The 21370-nt window shown below is 30.1% G+C and overlaps 1 protein-coding gene across 1 annotated transcript in view; it reads left to right on the forward strand.

Moving 5' to 3' along the window:
• The window catches only part of zfh2 (Zn finger homeodomain 2), a 748405-nt gene that overhangs the window by 167010 nt on the left and 560025 nt on the right, over positions 1-21370 (forward strand). Inside the window, exon 2 of the mRNA XM_085959440.1 lies at positions 10545-10776. The gene's annotated coding sequence lies outside the window, so the exon portion shown is untranslated. The remainder of the gene's footprint in view (positions 1-10544; positions 10777-21370) is intronic.

Raw genomic sequence — 21370 nt, forward strand, 5'->3', positions numbered from 1 at the left:
TCTAGTGGTTAAATCTAGCATTTAAATTATCTCCATGTATATGCGCATATATCCTACCTTGTAGTAATCATTAACCATAACATTATTAATTAACTATTTTTTCAACGAATAATTCATAAGATTTAAGAATGTAACATTCTAAATATTGAACACAGGTAATTTTTAAAAAACTAATAAGAAAATACAGTATAACCAATAGAAAAAATCTTGGAGTGATCCGTAGCGTCGGTTAGTAATTAAAGCCATACCTACTTTGATTTAAATACAAAAGACGATCGCCAATAGTAATCAATTTAGAAAACGCTTCAGAGAGTATTAAAAGCCATTAGTTAAAATTTGTCGCAATTAAGTATGACGCCTTTAGTGGTATATGTGCATGGGAACGATACCCGCGAGATACAGGTTCAATTCCTGTGGGGTGTCTTACTTTTTTCATTTTTTTTCTATTGGTTATAATTTATTTTCTTAGAATGTTTTGAAACTTATGTATATAATATAACATTATTGATGATTATATTCTTCTTTCCTCCTTTTGCCATCCCCTATTGAAGATTGTTTACCATTAGGTGGACTCTAAAGTCTGCCATCCTGCACAATTCTTCAACGTATCAATCCCAGGGGATTTTAATTATACAAATAATTATTAGGGCGCTATATTAAAACTATCAATAAACAATATTATAATAATATGCATTGTATTAAATTCTTAGAAACGCTTTTAGCTTAGTCAAATTTAATGTTATATTGGTAAACGAACGGCCAAAATGTGCGGTAGATTTTAACGCTCTCGAAAGGTGTAAAGTTGATATACTTGGACCGTAAAAGCCTCACGTAAGGTACCTACGCGCATACAGCCTACCCCATCACAGAGCTTTTATACCAAACAGTCTTTTCATTGACTTTTACAGCAACAGTTAGGTTTTGTATGCAATTTAATATCAGTTTTATGCTCAAATACAGCTGATAAAAAAGTCATAATCTCTGCGCCGTTTCATTTTTTGCGATATGTTTTGAATAGCAATAAAGATAAATCCAATATCATTCAGTATAAACCTTCTGAGAAGTATAACAATTTTATTTATGTGTAATAATTATTTTGAAAACTTTCTGATAAAAGCTTTTTCATAAAGCTTTACGTATTAGGTATTATGTATATATTTCCATCTTGCACTACTTAAAATTATGTTAAAACCACTTAACCTATTTTAGTGTTTTATGGTTGGAACAATATAACAGCAGGACTTTTATAACTAGTGAATAAGGTAACACGTTTCTGTTATTTTTCTTAATCCAAAATATCATGAATATCACTCGGGGCAATTCCATATGAAAAGCGGTTAAGTAGGTAGGTATCTACAATAATTGTTAACACACGGTACTGCGTCTTACTTGATTCTAATCGTATGCATTTGGAATCAAGTATGACGTTATAAAAATATAATATGTTGTCGTACTAATCGATTCATCAGATCAGATGACAAAATGGGGCTTCGAAACAGTAAAAATCAGTCATAACTTTTTTTAAATGTAATAATGTTAGGTATCCCGTAATGTTACTTCAACATCATTATCATAATATTTACCCTGGATCAATCCACTACTCTGTGAAGGTCTTTCAAATCTGTGCTTTGTATTTCTACATAATTACGTCCACAGACCTTAAATCTCATATTGATTTAGTGGTCATTTAATTGACGTTTCGAAAACTTCCTTTCTTTTAGGATGACTACATTTTTCCAGCTACTTAGGTACATATTGTTCAAATTATGAGCCGTGCCCTTTTCCATTTTAGATTTTAACTAAATTTCTTTATTTTACTGAGTGTACTTATATGATTCGTTGTAATAACGAGGGGTATCTACAGACGAATTTTAAGCGCATTAAGAGGTCTTGTTTGAAAACATTATAAACAATTTCATCATATTATATACATACATCTTTGTCTCTGTTGCAAATTTTACTGATTCGTTAGTAATGTATTCAAAATAACGATATTGTCCATTTTAATAGTTAGCATTTTAATAATACCTAGTTCATTACCAATGCATTAATATGTACCTACTTAATTTATTAAATTATATCACATTATATGCTAATCCGAATGTTTGCGATTGTTGCATATTTATGCAGTTATTCCGGTTAGCAAAGAATAAGGCCGATTGGTGTCAAAATAATACATTAGGTACTCGTTGTGGAAACTTAAGAATTTACACATTGTAATGATTGCTTTCATTTTTGATTGCTTAAATATATTTGACAGAATTTGTTGTGTGTTTGCTTCTATAACAGCTGTACTTAAGTGCATCATTAAGGAGGTGTGTGTTCTCCAAAGTGATGTCCATCAGTCATCGGAAAATTTTAAGATAATTAGATGACAATATTATTTATATTCTTTGTTGAATTTGATATTAAATATTTTGTAAACTATAAAGCAATGCTTTTGTTATTGTAGATAGATAGAAGACAACAAAACTGTGGGTATTATTATTATACCGATAGTACAGCTGTCCTACGGTGTTTTACTAATACATAATGTAAATATAAATCTAAAACCCATATAAAAAAAAACAATCATCACTTTATTGTCAAAATAAATACGTCAGAACTATTTCATTCAAACTCTCTTGCAACTTAATCTAACAAGAAAATTCCTGTTAAGGTGCGCAACAAAAGTGCGGATCCAATTTTATTGCGTCTTCTAGTTATATTATGATTTTTACGACTTTTGACCAGACCTGTGTTAGTTGGCAACCAGATGGAGGTCCAACGCTGAATATTTCGTTGTTTTTGGACCTTATAGTAGTGGAGCAGTGACGTAGAATTAAAAGAAAGTCCTTATCTCAAGGTAAATAAAAATAATAGTATCAATGTTAATTTTTATTGCTTAGAAGGTCCATTGTATATTATATATGAAGCATTACTTCACAAATAATTCAGGGGTCAAAATGGACCGAAGGGCACCAGCACGTAGCTTCAGTATCATCTCCGTCTCTTCTAAAAAATAATTTGACCACCTAAAGCGCCGAAAAATATAAATTGATCAAATATATTTTTGATAGATAAAATACACTACTTATATAAATACAATATTCTTTACTATTATAATATTCTTACGATGTGGTAATTTTTAGAATGCTCATAGCGTGATTTTATTTTTCGTTTTGAAATTGTGACAATATAATTTTCCTACTTTTTACTATTAAAATATAGTTATAATATAAAATATGTTATATAAGTACTATATAATATACCTACCTAGTTGTATTAATGCAAAGGCACCAGAAAATATTATAAAAAATCGTAGGGAAATGTATCTAATGGAGAAAATGAAATGGGCAGTTATATTTATCAGCATTGAACCTTTAGTAGTTTTTCGATAATAAATATATATTTTTTATTAAGTAACTAATGAACTAACGAAAGAAAGAAAAAATGACGGAAAAGTTGCTTAATATTTTTTGGGTATTTTTTTTTTAATATATTCTCAATCATAAATTGGTTTAAAAATTACTCGCAATGAATATGTACTTACTTTTTTTACTCTACATTTTTACATGTATTTTATTTTAGGTATCATACTAAAGTATAACATATTTTGTATTTATTATTTTTTAGGAATAAAAAAAAGAATCAACGTGCAATTTGATCTATATATTAAATTATTTCATTTTTCGTATAATATATAGAGATACGCCAATGTGTCGTATATACGTATATAATTTTGAATATATTCAATAAAATATTTAATTTGTGCCCTCGGCCATTTTACGTCGGAGCAGGGTGTGTGCCAAGGCGACTGGAGCGATTTAATTGCCAGTTTGACTGACGTTTATGGCCGGGATTCATTTCTCATACCTTTTTAAAACTCTTTTTTTCCCTGTTGACCACTCATTGTTGGGTCAACGTGTTGCGAAGATGCAAATTAAACTTGAGTGCCAAAGTGCAACACGTTCATATTAACTGGTTATGTAAGTGCTCGTTTTAATTTTTATTAATTCTATATCACTTTGCTCATTAAACTTCAAGCTTAATTTAAAATTAAAATAATTTCCAGATAAATTTTCATCATAAATTTTACGATATCAACAATAATTAATAAACCATGTTATGCACAAACTCCATGGTAGAAAAGGGTGACTATATTCAGGCAGTAGCACTGCATTGCGAATTACGATGATAGTGCTAGTTATTGATTATCAGGGAATACAAAATTAATGGAAACTGGCTAACCCTGCTGGATGTAGAGCAGTGTTTCCCTACTTTATTTCTGCTAAGCCCCACGGCAACGCTTCAAAAATCTCCATGCCCCCCCCCCCCCTTCAAAATTGTAGCTACCTAGCTAATATTTCTGAAAAAAAATGAATTGCTTCAAATAAAAAATGCACATAGGCAAATTGTTTTTAATTTAACTTTCTTAAGTAAATATGTATATTACATTACATATACAACTCAGAAGAAAATTAGTACTTCGTCTTTAAATGATTTTCAAGATGACTTTTTTGCCCTCCAAAATATTGAAATTGCCCCGCACGTTGGGAATCACTGGTTTAGAGTATGAAAAAATATGGTATAAACAACACGTGTTAAAAAATATGTTATTTTTATTATAATAATATGCATTTGTCACGTAAATGTAACGCGTATTCAATATTTGAGGGCAGTCGTTTTTCTATTAGGGTTTATGGCCTGACCGTCATAAAGTATCCTGCTTCACAAGCTTGATCCATGGTGATGGATTTTGCATTTATATCTTATTAATATGTACCTACTGTAGGTATTGATTATATTTAAATGCAATGCGGTAACATGTTTATTTCAATATGTTACATCATCATTTTCCATAAACTTCTTCTACTTCGATGGCGCTACAGCTCAAGTCGAGCCCTGGCCTCCTCCACCGCCGTCCTCCAGTCAGAACGGTCCTCCGCACGTCTTTACCAGTTCATGATTTTTAGCAGCTGGTTGGCATATTTTGTAATGTTGTCACCCCATCGTGTGCGTGGCTTTTCCACTGGCCTCCCCCCCCTGGATTTCCTTCGAGGATTTTCTTCGATATCCGTGACTCAGGCATGCGCTGGACATGGCCTGCCCAGTTCAGCCTATCGACTTTTATGAAGGTGGAGAGTTTTGAATCTTGATATAAGCGGTATAGTTCCGTTCCGTTCCATTTTCCATAAACAGTTTACCATAAATAATTTGAAGTAATAACATTTACTACCACTACCATCGAAATTTACAATTTTGTGTCACGGTCTGATTATTAGTAGGCTTTGCATGGTAGAGTAGCTGTTGTAGAGCATTTGTCTTCGAAATCATAAATGCGGCTTTACATCCTGCGTAGCGCGTTTTACTGCAACAGGTCGTATGGGCCAATAAGAGTAGTGTAGTAGTAAGTTTTGAAAAAAAATCACAAGAAAACAAACCCAAAACCCCCGGATGAGAGGCTAGTATCTTACGCACTTGATTACTGGACCCCAAATCCCACATATACATCTATATAATTATAATAGTAATTTGTCTTTTTAGTAGGTACATTGACCGGATATGTGATATATAAAAAAATGTTAAATTTAGAACACTTAAAATGAGATCTTAATGCATATACCCATGTTTATTATATGTTATAATATAGACAATCCATGATTTTGAAAAATCTCAGACACATTATATCACTGTGTTGGATCCTAAGAGGATTATATGGGCATCCATAGAGTGAAAGTCGCAATAACAGATATTTTTTACGAGCAATGGATTTAATCCATTTGATCAACCAATTAAGTTCCAAACATACATGTAAATTTTCTAGACCCAGTATTTGAACCCGAAACCCACGACGTTATAATGCTCATGCGTGTAAGCGCTCTAGCTTTTAAGTTACCAATCTGTTTTTTTTTCTTCTAATAACTACAGAATTTCAAATTCTGCCAATCGAAAGCGATTAACTATGTATCGATTAAGGTAAATGACATTAGTAACATTATTATCACCGATGTCTTTCTATTAAACGATTTTTAAAATTCCTCAATACGATAAGTATACTAAAATTGTATATAATGTAAATTATTATCAGAATATACAAACCATTTTCATGACATTTTTTTCATTTCTGATAACTGTGGTATTTGTCGAAAAACATTTTAAAGAATTTATAATTATATAAGTTTATAACAAAAAAAATATATTCGATAAAATAATCTCAAAAATCTTGTTAATCTGGCCATCATACATTTTAAAAAAACATCAAAAATGGAGCTATGTGGGTAGCAGATTTTTTTTCCCCGTTATTAGATCAAAATTAATTGTTCTACAATTTATGCGTGTGTCAAAATTAGATGAAAATACTTAACAAAGAATCCTTGTAAATCAATACACTGTCTAGCTTAAAATTATGAAGATGATTATTATAATAAAACAAACCAGAGATCCAAAGAAATACGATTGCATTTATGGAACGCATAACTTCTTTGATATACTTCACACTTTCAAAGGAGTTAAATTATAATCCTTACGAAGAATCCTGTGGAGGAGAATTAACATCACAATGCCGAATGCCATTTATCTTGAATAATGTACGTTGTAGTTCATTCAATGTCCTCGCTTCTTAATTGCTGCCGTCCTGGTAATAGAACCAAAACAACATTTGATTTCACACACTCTTGGGTTAACCCACGCGTGAAAAAATACTTACAATAATAATTAATACCATTGAAAACTTAAGACTTTAATTTTTTTATGCATTAGGTACCCACCTATAGAGTATATAAGGTTTAAAGAAAATTAGTGAGTCCAATTAGTAGGTACTTTCATTTAATTTAGTCGAGTTATCTTACAACTCATTTAATAAATTAATACATGGTTAATAATATAGTATGATAATTGAATAAAAATGCCCTCTAAATATGCAGTTATTAGTGACATCATGAAAAGGCGCCTTTTTTCAAGATTTTAAATGATATGAGCCATTCGAAATTTAGTTTCACGCGTAGGTATCATTACACGAAAAAAAATCTGTCCGGACCGGTTTCGTCTACTTAAGATATTGCTAATAGCTAGTTATATAAATCCTTTTTTTAAGTCAAACCGTGCCGTATATTAATAATATGTTTGGTACATTATATAAAACAAACAACTTCCCAATATTAACTTCAATTTGAAAAACTTTCATTTTACAAGGGTAGTAAAATATTCTCAAAAATTATCAATGATAATTTATGTATAGGTATATTTATTTAATACACGAATGCTCGAGAATTTTCTTAACACATTCTGTGTGGGCTTAATAAAATATTCATAGTATAGTTGGTCACTTATCACTATTTGCTTATAGCAAAGATTCCCATTTTATGCTTGTATCAGACGAATAAATAATTTTAACCAAACAAAATGGCGTAAAATATCGTGAACATTAAAACATGAATAAAGTCTCGCTTTAAAATAACGCGTGACAAGATAATCTGATAAAATATTCCATTGCGTTTATTACACGCCCGAGTACATACTTATTAGGGATTTCAATCCAGGGCGTAATTTTCAATACCGGGTATATGCATATACACTTTTTAAATACCGGGATTACTTGTATTAATTTCTGTCTTGATAAACTTACATAGTACCTAATTAATAATAATTTCTCATAAAAACTATTTTCAAAAAATAAGACATATTTCATGATTTTAGTGCTCGCAAATTCCTCGGATAGATAAATTACTTAATAGATATAGTAAAAAAATATATATTAACAATGTTCATTTCAACTAAATTTATGACAATAAATGTTGTACTATTCTCATAATAAATTTTTGAGTGTTGCATATTCTTTCTCCTTTTTTCCTCGACGTTTTGAGCTCATTGCAGAGGCCATTCTCAGGACAAAATGTGTTGATTAATGGCCTTTGCAACGAGTCCGAAACATTGAGAAAATAGGAGGAATAACACTCGGTTAAAACTCAAAAATCTTTTGCGATACCAACACATAACCATGAGAGTTTCAAACATTATATTTATTTATACTATACTTTATTAATCGGTTTTAGTGAATTGTCATTTGGCAAATTTATGTTTTATGTACTTTTCGATGATCCAGTATAATATTATATAAACTGCCAAAAAATAATTAAGTATATTTTATTTATTTAATATTGTGTATTAAATTATCTTAATATACATGTGAATATTCTAAGCATACTGAAAACTTCACTATTGATCGTTTTCAACAATCAGAATTAAAATTTAATTTCCATTAGGTCTCTTAATTATTAATTTAATTTATTTCGTTCCATAAATGAGATTTATTTATTTAATATATGTGAAAAAAAATCTTAATATTCCCGGATTAGTTTAGATGCTCAAATACACCGGGATCCCGAAATTGCTAACCCTAACTTTCATCGCCCATCGCTATTTTATAAAATTTAAAATAACACGTGTTAATTTAAAATAACTTAAAATGTTTTAAATAAAATATAAACAAAATAAAGGTACTTAACCAAATAATAACAAGACTACGGTGCGATCTTTATTTTATAGGTCGATAAATTTTAGTTTTACGTTATTTTAATGATGGCAATATCGAGTAACCAGTTTAATGAGGACATGAAAAAATGTTATAATATTAAAACAATAATATTTTTTTATTTAATTATTGCCAAAGAACTTTGAGAATTTTAGTTTACGTACTGGCAACAAAACTATTATATCTTCTAAATATCTTATAAGGGCTCATTTTCTTATATTTAGAAGATAACTAATACAATCCTTTTAAATGCACTGTACTAAAATAAACATAAATTTTTCAACTATATTAATTGCTAACTAAGTTACCTGTAGAGTTGTAGATACTAATGAATGCAGACACACAAGTTGACAACCTCATAAAGCATTTATCACTTGTGTTGAACTTCTGACTAAATTGAATGAAAATGTACCGTCGAAATAAATAATAATTCAACATAGGTATGCAATACATAAGTGTTTTCAATAATAATTGTAAAATTAAAGGTTTATTTTGACATTATCGTCGTATTTATTTAGTTTTATACGTTCTGTGAGCATTTGCGAAATTACCGTAGGGTGTAGAATATATTATTTAAAATACAGGCATGTGAATCGTGCTAAATATTTTTTTTTTTATAATATAAAGTGTAGTTAACTAGTAGTAAACTAGACAACTTAGATTTTGAGATTGAATTACATTTGCTAATCTAAAATATATTTTTGGGAAATATTAAAAATTTTAGAATCTGATCTAAATCTTGACCGACCAACAAAGAGGCTTCTCAATAAAAAAATCTCAACCTATTATTTTCAAGCTCTAAATACAAACTTATATTTTTTTAAATATAGCATTTGAATTTTATGGTATGAATATGATAGCTAATGAATATGATAGCAAAAAAAAATAATGTTATCCAAATTAAACCATAAAATGTTACAGTTAAGTTTCCATATTCAAATGATTACACTAAAATCAATATTTTTAGCAACCACATTGTCTCTAAGAAGTATAATTTTATTTGAACGGAATTATTTTTAATACTTTTATTAAAAACACCTACTTAAGTATCTACATAATGAAATAAACATATTATAATAATTATTATTCTTCTCAACCTTTTTATGAACGTGTACTATCAAATCCAATATTTTAAAGTATCATTAGGCACCAACACTTAATATTAAGGCGTTTAGATAATACAACTTAAGAGTTATGCCATTTTTATGTTGTTTCTAATAGGTACATATCATTAATTGGTGAAAGTTTTTTATATCTACGAGCAATGCACACTACAGTCAGGCTTTGTCACGAAACTGTAAACTACGATCGTAGTGCTAGTCATTACTCATACTTCGAATGCAATATGGTTAAATGTTTGTGGAATATTATGATTGTTGCATATTGAAATAAATAAAAATATCTTCGAAAATCTTCATTTATTGCAAACAGGCTATCGCAATGCATTCAAAGATATCTAAATAATAACTAGCACTACCATCGTAATTTAAAATTTACTGCCACAGACTGTATATAGTCTACCTATGAATAAATTTTTGACTTTAACGGAATTTTCCATCTTTTAAATACATTTAATAACGGAATATTATATATTTAAATTTTAACAGCTGATTGTTCATCAAATAGTTACTAGAATAATGTATTTATTATCTCGTAATATCAGTTTTGCGATCATAAAGGTTCTGAAATATTTTTTATTTTTGCTAAATACCTACTTAATTTGATGTTATTATGGAAATGTTATATTATTCAAAATAACATTTATTAATACTTTATATTGTACATTATCATCTCGCTTACCACTGGTTGAGGACCGCTCTGCAAACTTATTATTATTATTATTGAAAGCATGACAGCATTAGCGATGTCACTTTTGAACAATTTTATGGATTAAATATTTAAAAATCGATTGACATTGATTTTTATTTAAGTCGTATAATATCTACATCTAGGCATAATAATGATGTCATTTAATTTAATGATTTTTTTTTTCTTCTATTGTAACTCATGTTTTTTTTTTATTTTCTCACAGCAGATCCGGGAAGTGATGACAACAAAACATTAACAAAGATCGTTTTAAAAAAAAAACAACAAGTAAAATTCATTAAAAATAAGTTTTTTGAAGACTTGTTAATAAAATTAAAAGTGCACGTATGGATTGTACCGACGTCGTAATATCCTGATGTGATTTAGCGAGACAGGTGCTAACCGGAAGACCTGCCATCTCAATGTTCGGGGCATGCGCATCACAAGACACTTCACAGGTAAGATGACGCCAATTTCTATTTTATAAGGCCATTTTGATTTTTTATTCACTTTCGTTTTTATGGCAATTCAGTGTGAACTGCTTCGTATCGTAAAAATATATCTGGTGACGAGACACGATTAGGGATTGCAATAACGGTATTTCAAAACCGGTATTCAATTATATATCGATACCGATACTGGTTTCAAAAATCCAAAATACTGATATTTTCGGTATTAAGAAAGCATCCGCGTTAGAATATCGAAAATGAATTTAATGTTATTTTTTCATTACTTACCTACTACTATATTGTATAATATTAAATTTAGTGTATAAGATTATTGCATAAACGCAAATATATTGACTTGAACCAACAAAAGTTAAATAATAATAAAACAAAATCCCTCAAATATATGAATACGTGTATTAATTAAGGCTCTAAGTACCAAAAACAAAAAAACTGACATTTTTATAGAAAAGTGTTCTACATACTAACGCCAATAACTTCAGCTATGGTCTAAGTGCCTCAAGCAAGTCAAAAAAATACAGAAAAATATTTAAACCTGTTGACGTTGTAAGTCCGTTGGCCTGTTTTATTTATAATGGTGTAAATAGCACTACAGTGGTCAACTACATTCAATATAAAATGGCTGACGATGGTGTGTTGACACTTGCGACTTCCTAATACCTAAAATTATAGAAGCTGCCGTGATTGTTTCACACTGTAAAACCACATTTTTCAAAAGGTCTGCTTCATGAAATTTTACTGCAATGACTCGGTATTTTGTATCTACAGGCAATACTACTTTTTGGTACTTAGAACCTTAATTAATACACGTATTCATATATAGAATGGTCGCAATGAATTAACGTATTTCGAAAAAAAAATACAATCCTGGAAAATATTTCTAATTATTGTATAACTATTGATCCAACGTTGAATTTGAAAGCGATTTTCCTGTACCTGGACTTGTATTATTTGTAAAAATTCTAGAAGTTCTAAGATATTATGATCTAAGTATAAATATTTATAAAGGTCAATATAATAAATCTCAGTAGGTACTTTAGGTTGCTATAAAATAGTGTTCTAAATAGATTTTAATAGCTATATTTATTGAAAGTATTTTCTATATGTTTTGACGAATACCGATATTAATACCGGTGTACAATAAGAAATACCGGTATTAAAGTATTCATTCGATATTGCAATCCCTAGACACGATGGACTATCGATTCACGTTTTTGTACAAACATGCTATCAAGTTGAAACAATGTAAGAATTTTTTTTTAAAATGGATTTACTACAATATTTTATGACACCATTTCGTTATAATATAAATGTCCATACACATAAACATCGTTATTTTATTGAATATTGACCTCCACATTTACTGCAATATCAATATTCAACATTTATTTATTTAAATATTGTGCAAAAATTATGTCGCAAAAACTGTCACTTCTTTTCCGTGGTGCTCTATTACAGAATAGGTCTCAATAAAAATTAGTACATCATACTACCATCAGTTAAAAAAAACCGTGTTTATCTTTATCCTCTTCTTCATTCGATGGCGCTACAAATCAATTCAGGCCGTACCCTCTTCCACCGTCTTCCTTCAGCTAGTGCGTTCCTTTACAATATCTATACAATAATATGTAGGTATACCTATAAATAATATAAATATGTTATGAAAATAACACATTACACGCATACTTACAAATACTTCAAGTAAATTATTGCTAAAGAACTAAATGAACATATTATCAAGAGGCGAGTTCATAACCGCTGGAAAAATACGCAGTCACACTGTGATACCATAGATATACTAGATGACACAAACTAATCAAGTTTTATAGAAGCACATGGAAACATAGAATTAAAAACTGAAAGAAGACAAATGGGTCAGAGGACGACTTCACACTAGTGGTGAAGTGTGGAGGTAGGCTGTTAAGATCCTACAGCAATAGTACACACTAAACTTTTTCAGTAATACGTATTTTTTTTCATTGAAATAAGACTAAAATGTGCAGACACTGTTGGTTAGTTTTTAAAAATCCAGTAAATCCTGCCTAAACCTAACCATAATAGGTTTGGCATGTTATTGGCGATCCACCAAACATAATGCACACCTTTTCAGTCATACTTATTTGTTTTCGTTGAATTATGAATACATATTACAAATGGTGTTGGTAAGTTTTTTTTAATTCATTAAGCCCTGGATATGCCAAACCATAATAAATAAAAAATATTCTTCTATCTATAAAATATTCAAAATGACGTATGATTTAATGGCATAATTTTAGATATTTTATAGATAGATGAATAGTTTTTGACTATTCTATATTATGGCTTAATTTAAGCAGGGTTTAATTAAATTTTAAAAACTAACCTGCACAATCTACAAAATAATTTATTCTGTATCTAAAATAATATCAATAAAAATTCTACTCAAATGCTTCTTATTTTATAACACATAAATAACAATCACTTAATAGATATGCAAATTGAATACTGAAAAAATGAGTTACGACCGCTAAAACTTTTGTCCGTCTTTTTTTAAATTTTAATGTGAAGTAGGTACCTGGGACCACTTTCTTCCCAAGCCTTGGGCCATCTAGACAACATATTGCAAACGAGGTGAAAAAATATCTGCTTGTAACGTTTAAAAACACACAACAAATATTATTATATAAAGAGCTTTTTAATTTTAGACTTCCTTTGATATAAATTTGCGGTATTGAATTAAAATTCGATAATTATCACAATATTAAAATCTAGACAGCTAAAATGAGTATTTAGGTAACTACCGTGTTCGGTAATTGGTACGGAAACACTTAAAGGTACACGAAAAAAATGGCTAATTTTCATTTAGCAGTAATATTCAAGTTAATACCCAATTGGAGTGAAATTAAAAATCTAATGTGGCAATAACTAATGTTATAATAACAAATAAATAAATTAGATACCATGTTCAATAATAAACGAAGCATATAAGCCTCTACCAAGTGAAAGTTTTATTAAAAAAAAAATACAATGATAAATTACAATAGTTCTACATTCATCTGACGAAATGGAACCGTTGTTAGATATTCGCCGTACCATTGAAAAAAATAGCATGCATTTTTTCGACCAGCTCGGGGGTTAAAATTACAAACCACGGCTTTATATTTATAGAAAGACAGCTGCTCTACAAACTAGGTCAACGTAATCTGACATTTGGACGGTAAAGGCAAAGGCTGGAAGGACGTAACCACGACTCCATAATCAGCGAATTCCATATTCGAGACTATTTTTCCTAAGTAATTTTCTACTAACTAATACTATACTAAGATCAGGTCGAACGTTGGAGACCAAATATTGTATATACCACAGGTTTTACATTGGCAAAGGTTCTGAATTCCGAGAAAAATCATCTGGTCATGAAGTCTCAACGAAGAAGAAGAGAACATCCATTACTTTTATTAACTCAGGACCACAATACAAATAATATAGAATGCATATTGAAACAAGTGGAATTCGAACATACAACTTTTTCTTGCCAAAAAAGTATTTTGTGGACATTTGATTTTTTGCACGTTGATTTTTCACTAGGTTGCTTAATAAATAGGATTTAGTAATTTATTTGGAGAACATAAGTTATTTATTTTAGATTAGTTAAAATATTATATATCGCATCCCAAAAATGCATTAAAAATAGTTGTTGAGTGACGAAGTTACTAGTATTTTACGACGTAAATACGACATTAACATTTATGCCGAAACAAATCAAATTTATTTCGGATTGCTCTCGTGTACATTTATAAATTGTTTGTAAAACGCCTTTTCGGTTTTGTGATATCGATATGCACCTATATTACTGAGACTATCATTAGACGTTATGTATATTCAATAAATAATATACTCCTTCATTATTAAATCTTGTGTATAATGTGCATTGAAAAAAAAATAAGTAAGTTGTGATTATCGTAAATCTTATTTAAAATATTTAGGGAAATTAAAAATATTTTACAAAATAATGAATGGCTAATGCAACATATAATCGGCTAAAGCAATCATCATTGTCATTACAAAACAACATTATGTCAACGCGTTTCCATAGCAACATCGACCGCGGCAATTAGCCAGCGAAATAATAATAACGTAGCTCCACTATAATTCCCCCGAAACGATTATTTCACCCTTAAAAATCATGTTCGGTTAATTTCAGTGACTTGTTTCATAACAGATATGCCCAGCCAACTCATAACACGAATATAAATTGATTTTATAACACTCATTATGATGGCATACCTTAGTCAAACGTTTCGTTAATATTAGAGCTTTCAAAGCTTATTTATAATAATGATTAACTTAGAGGCCAAATGCAGGCGTCTGTTTAAAACAAGTAAGACATGTTAACTGTTACTCAACTACATTTGACAGCTCGCAGTTATCGCGGTCATGGGCGGCCGTGTTAAAAAATATCACGCATAACAGTTAACTTCCCGGAATAATCAACTGTCCGAATAAGACATATCATATTTATCACATTTTAAATTGATTTTATAGTCCTGCTAGATTAGTTGAGATCTCAAGGATTTTTTAGTATAAAATATCCGATGGAACATAGTCATCGAGTTTATTTTCCCTCAGAAATGCCGCTGATAGTCATTATGTAAAGACAATAGTAGGTATCTATGCCTTATATTATATAAAAAAGAAACAGTACAAAAATATTTAAACAAGTTTTTTAAACAATAGTGTATGCCCTAGATTATACAGCTTATTGAGATAACTAAACAATTATTTATTATGGCAATAATTGCATTCCACTAAAACTAAAAATCAATGAATGCCAGGCATCTAGATATATCAAAAGAATACATATTCTGTCTGCTCAAATCCTTTGATAATTTATTACCTGTAGGTATATGCACAAATAAAACTTAATTAATTAATAAGTATTGTATTAACACAATAACATAGAATTAATAAAAAAATATATCAAATACTGCAGCGCATTATTTTTGTATATTATATATGACAGTGCATTATCTTTGTTTTATTGTGTGGGGGGGCTAATTTGAAATGGGGTGGAATTATTGTGGATGGATAGTTACGTAGCTAAGCGACACGGCGTGACCATTGTAAGAATCAAAACTAAATTAATCGGATAGTGTTTTACTTCGGCTGACATTTTTAGTGTCTACATAAAATAATAATTTAATTTAATTGTATTAACATTTATTTTAAAGGATTTGATTATATAAATAAGATATTATAACATATTTCGTTAAATTTAATTAAATTCGTTTATTACTGTCTCAAAATTATTTATTTATTTAATAAGTAATAATTTACTTATACAACAGAAATCTAGACATTTTTGTTCTGACTTTGAAATTTCTTTGCAACGCATATCAACGCAACAATTATTATAAGTATAAAATTGTGGTTAAACAAGATATAAAATTTTCAGTTTCCCACACATTATCATTCACAAAATATGAATAATAAGAAACAATGCAATAGAATTAAATATGTAATTTGAATTTCATCTAAGTACTTGATTTTACAGACCTAAAAACTTATCTGAAGAATGGGATGGGCGAGCCACTGTCGAAAACTACACAATCAAGACTCGTAACTGGACAAAATCTGGCATTCGAATGACATTTTCAAAATGGCGTCCTATGGTAGTTCATAGTTCCGTTTTTGGCTATTCTACAGATAAGTTTGTAGGTCTGTACCTAATAATTGGTAACCTTAGTAATGGAACAACAAAACTACTAGCTGAAGGTTCAACGTCATTTTATTTTCGATTTGAATTTAGAATTCATTGATAATCTCTACAATTTTACAATCAAGTAGTAATGAATGCAAATGTTCTCGAAATTGCGGATAATCCAAAAACCTTCTGGCAGATGAGAGTAATTTCAAAAAAAGATTGTCTATAGTCTATATCAAATGATTCCAGGTTACCAATGAACAGTGACGTCCCTAGACAAAATGCCGCCCTTAGGCAGCGAAAAAAGGCCGCCCAATTTTTTATAGGTACTTACAGTATTTTTAATTATCCTTTCATGACTAAAATATCTAAGAAATGTGTTGTATATACGTTACCGACAAAATATATACTACTTAATCTAATTTAAATGCTATCCCTGCTTCAATAGAAATATTGTGAGTCCTAGGTTTCACATACATTTAAAAATACACCTGGCAACTTCCAAAATTCGTGACTGGCAAAAATATTTGGAAAAATTTTAAATAAGACACGTATGTACCTACCTATAATTAAAAAATCTGCACGTGTCATTGCCGGTCATCAAGGACGTGACCTCCAAGAACAACGGAAGTAAACTAGACATCGCAAACCCGACAAAAAATACAGTCCTTTTAAACAGTGTAGGTATGCTAATTACTTAATATATTTTGTTTCCAACCAGTGAGCTGATTTTTTAAAAATATTTCCGTTATCACTAAGTTTAGGCAGCTATTTATATAAATATACATAATGATTCTCCTCCATTTGGCGCCCTTCGAGTAACTGCCGCCCCCAAGCGACGCTCAATCTGCCTACCCCCACGGGACGTCACTGCCAATGAAGAAAAAAATAGTCTAACCAAAAACGCACAATCATAATCTATAAAGTATTGATGATGTTCATAATAGAACTAACAACACATTCAATATTTTATTTTTTGTAATGTAGTAATATGGAATAGTAAAAATACACAAACGCCAAAGAAAACCCCCGAGGAAAGCTGGGTGCAAACGCGAGTATTTTATAATACAAAAAATTATCAAAATTAATGCCTCGTATTTATGAACCCACGATGGCCGCGTGGCTTGAGCGCCGGTCTATAGTATCGAGGCTCCCAGGTTCGAATCCTGGATCTGGAAATTACACATATTATTTTTAAATTTGTGTATGAGTCAGAGTATGGACCTACTAGGTTGAGCAAGTGGCTGACATCCGTTTCTCGTAAAAACAAAATTTGTTAATACTAACCTCCACTCTGTGGAGGCCCATATGATCCTATCAGGATCGGACATGGTCGAAAGAAGAAAAGTTTATGAATACTTCAGGTCATTAAGTAATCAAAAGCTCATAATGTTATAAACTTAGGAAATATAAAGAATTTAATTTTAAGATTTAAGCTGTTACATTTATTCGCAAGCTTGCAAAAGTGAGTTTCAGATATTTTACGATGTTTGATTTAATTTAAATATTATTATGTAGGTATCATTAATTAATAGGCATATAAAAATATTAGTTACTTCACCACTGACTATTATTCATACAAATAAATTAATCCACATGGTATTTGCATAAGCTCTATTCAATATAAGGCTTTCAATTAATAAGTCTATAATATTAATCACTCGAAAACTTTTATAGGTAGCTTTGATTTCTACAGTACAATGTTTCACATATAGAAATAATACAATGAACCCAAAAGTTCTTGACCTTGCTTAATATTTCTGTCTACATTCAGCCACACACACACGACTCATGTACACATGCTCATAAAAGCTCTGTCACACACACACGTCGAGCTTTTCGTGCGTGTCCGTAAGCTTTGCAATGCTGAGATCATTTCAAGTAAACATTCTACTAACTTTTTTATTTTTCCTAATTTTAGACTAATCTAAATACATATTTTGATAATAAAATTCTTTAAAAAATATTGAAAATACTAGTTTTATAATATTTTATCATAAAAAATAATGATCAGTAATTATTACATATAATAAAATTATATTTGTAAATTGACTACTAGAATTACTGAGTGAAACGTGGTCTACTTGGGAACTTTTTTTGTTCACATTACACTTTCATATGAAACGATAAGCTTTTGTGAATCAAACAATCTACATTGTTTGTATGAAGAATGTTGAGTTTGAGAAATGGAAAACGTAGTTAGCCTAATATGAAATGACTGTTTTTCTTTCTATTTTATTTAATTTTCTGGGCCTGTTATGTTGAAATAAATAACGACTTTTATCATTAAGTAACACCATTGAACAAAGGAGAATTTCGCGCGAACTAGTTGTTAAAATTTGTACATGTTTGTGAACAATTTATAAGCATCGAGACGGTACGAAAACATAAAAAATATCACATCAGATAAAACCCTTAACGTCACATTTATATATATTTTCATATAAAACTTCAACCAATTACTTACAATATATAAGAATGTACCCATCTGGCTAGGTTGGCAACCCTGGAATCTCATGAATCAACGATCTGATTGAGATATTATATTGAAATGAGTGGCATCAAAGACTAAAGACCAAGAGCGCGATGCAGAACCACACGGAGTGCTGAGGGCCACGATCTTCAAAAAAACTCCTTTATTCTTAAGAGCATACTTCAGTAAAACGGTAAATAATTTTCATCAATAGGTGGTACGTAATTTCGTAAGCGTTGCCAATCGGAGAGCGATAGTCGACATTTGAGCACGCCAATTTGTTTTTTGATTGCGTCGGAATCAATTCTTAAATCGTGTAAAAATGACTAAAAAACGTTACGTATTTACTCGAAAAACAAAACATGTCAATGGATATATGATTATTATTACTTAAATAACAATAAACATAACAATAAATGGACGCACGTTGAATTTTTATGACAAATTATGTTTTGTTCGTCACGCTTCGTTTGCACAATCTGCGCGTCGAGTAGTCACGATCGATTTAGACCATGCCTCAGCTGAAGTATAGCCATAATGATCCTCTACCATTAATTCATGACGTAATCCACAGCATTGAAGATCATTCAAGAGAATACAGTAGCGTTCTCCAAATTCTCATTCTAGCGAGTCGGGATTTTAGTAATTCAATATTATTAAATCCACAATTACATTAAAAATACAAATATTCTGGCATGATAATTCTAACTGTGTACTTCAATAATCTTTTCATATATTCTAAATTACGAAATATATCATATTTTATCACAATAGAATCGTAATGCTAAATGCATATTACTAAGTACAAACTATTCTATTATGCTTACAGAATGTAATTATCGAGGGACACGGCTTAGTAGTTGTATGGCGAGCTTATTGACATCTGCACATTACGAATTCCCGACCAGCTATTGATTTTTTCCATGGCGGTTAGGTGAAACTAATTATGTGTTATCGGGGACCTACCCTGATGAGATGCTATGGTGTTGTGATTTTTGATACTGTAGCTGCAGTTGAAATATTATAGGGGTCTCTTATGAATGCACAATTATTTGATATAACGTAGCAGTGTTACGTTTTCCAATTTTTGGAAAGCTCATTATCAATAACATTAATTAATAATTGAAGTGAAAATTAAATATTGTCTGCAATTACCGTAATTGAGTTTTATCATGTACCAACATAAGAATTTTTGGTACTTATCGATTTAAAGGAAGCCAGCGGCAAACACATTTTGAAAACAACCGATTATAATGTTAGGTTCGGTTAAGTTAAGTTAGGTTAGGTTAGGTTAGGTTATATTTCTTTCTTGAATTAATGAATTTTGCCAAAATCGGCGCGGTTCTTACCTGACTTCCCTTCAACTGACTTAAACCGACTTGAATATATTAACTAAATTAAATATTCAGTATTATCAATGAATTCATAACCCAGCCATGTATATAGTCTGTAAAATTAATTCAATATATTATATTGCATATGTATATTATAACTGCATTATATTATAATGCAGGGTCCGTCAGATGAGTTCATAATAAACGTTATTTATTAATACATATGAAAATTATTAATTATTTATAATTAATTAAGCAGTTAATAGAATCCATTCATAAGAATATTATTTTTATACTAAGAGGAAGCTTCCTAGAAGATAACCATTTAAAGTATTTCGTATCTAAGTATGTATATATAGCGAGACATATAATAATTCGAATTGAAATACAAAATTCCAATTTAAAGAACTGATAGGTATAAAATGAACTGTCGATATGTTATGTTTGAATATGTTCAATATTTTTTTTTAGTAATTCGAGCTAGTTTTAATGTTTTTTTGTGAAGAAAACATTGAATTCTTTTTACACATTTACAATTAGATTCCACGTGGAAAAATAGCACCGTCTAGAACTGCATTATGCAATATCTCTACAGATGCATGCAGATATTATAACACTAAAAAAATAATGCTTCTAAAAAGATTCGTATCCGAATCTATTACGATTATATAATTATAATCGCTGAAAGAATGTGTTTTGTATCTTGGTTATAAAATCCTCTTTATTCAAAGCTTGATCACGTGTTTGGCGAGTGTTGCGCAAACATAATATTCCTATCCATTTGTAGAACGCTAATCAATAATGATTTGCGTCAAAACGCTTTCTTCCAACAACCTGCCATTCATTATGCCGGCCCATAATAATTATCCATGCCGAAAATAAGTGAGCAAGTTCAGTTGTACGTAGGGTTACCACTTATTAATTTGGCCCAAACCCAAACGATATATAATTTACCTAACATTTTGTAAATGTAATGCTTGTGATGGTAACTAACATTGGAAACACAACTAGATACGAGTACCAATAATATAAAGAAGGAAAATGACAATGAGAGGCAAAGAGTGACTTTTGAAAGTCTGTAAGCAATGTGGTGGTTAT

The sequence above is a fragment of the Rhyacophila brunnea genome, unplaced genomic scaffold (assembly GCF_057557595.1).
Source record: "Rhyacophila brunnea isolate RB1 unplaced genomic scaffold, BYU_Rbru_1.0 scaffold_9, whole genome shotgun sequence".
Taxonomy (NCBI): domain Eukaryota; kingdom Metazoa; phylum Arthropoda; class Insecta; order Trichoptera; family Rhyacophilidae; genus Rhyacophila; species Rhyacophila brunnea.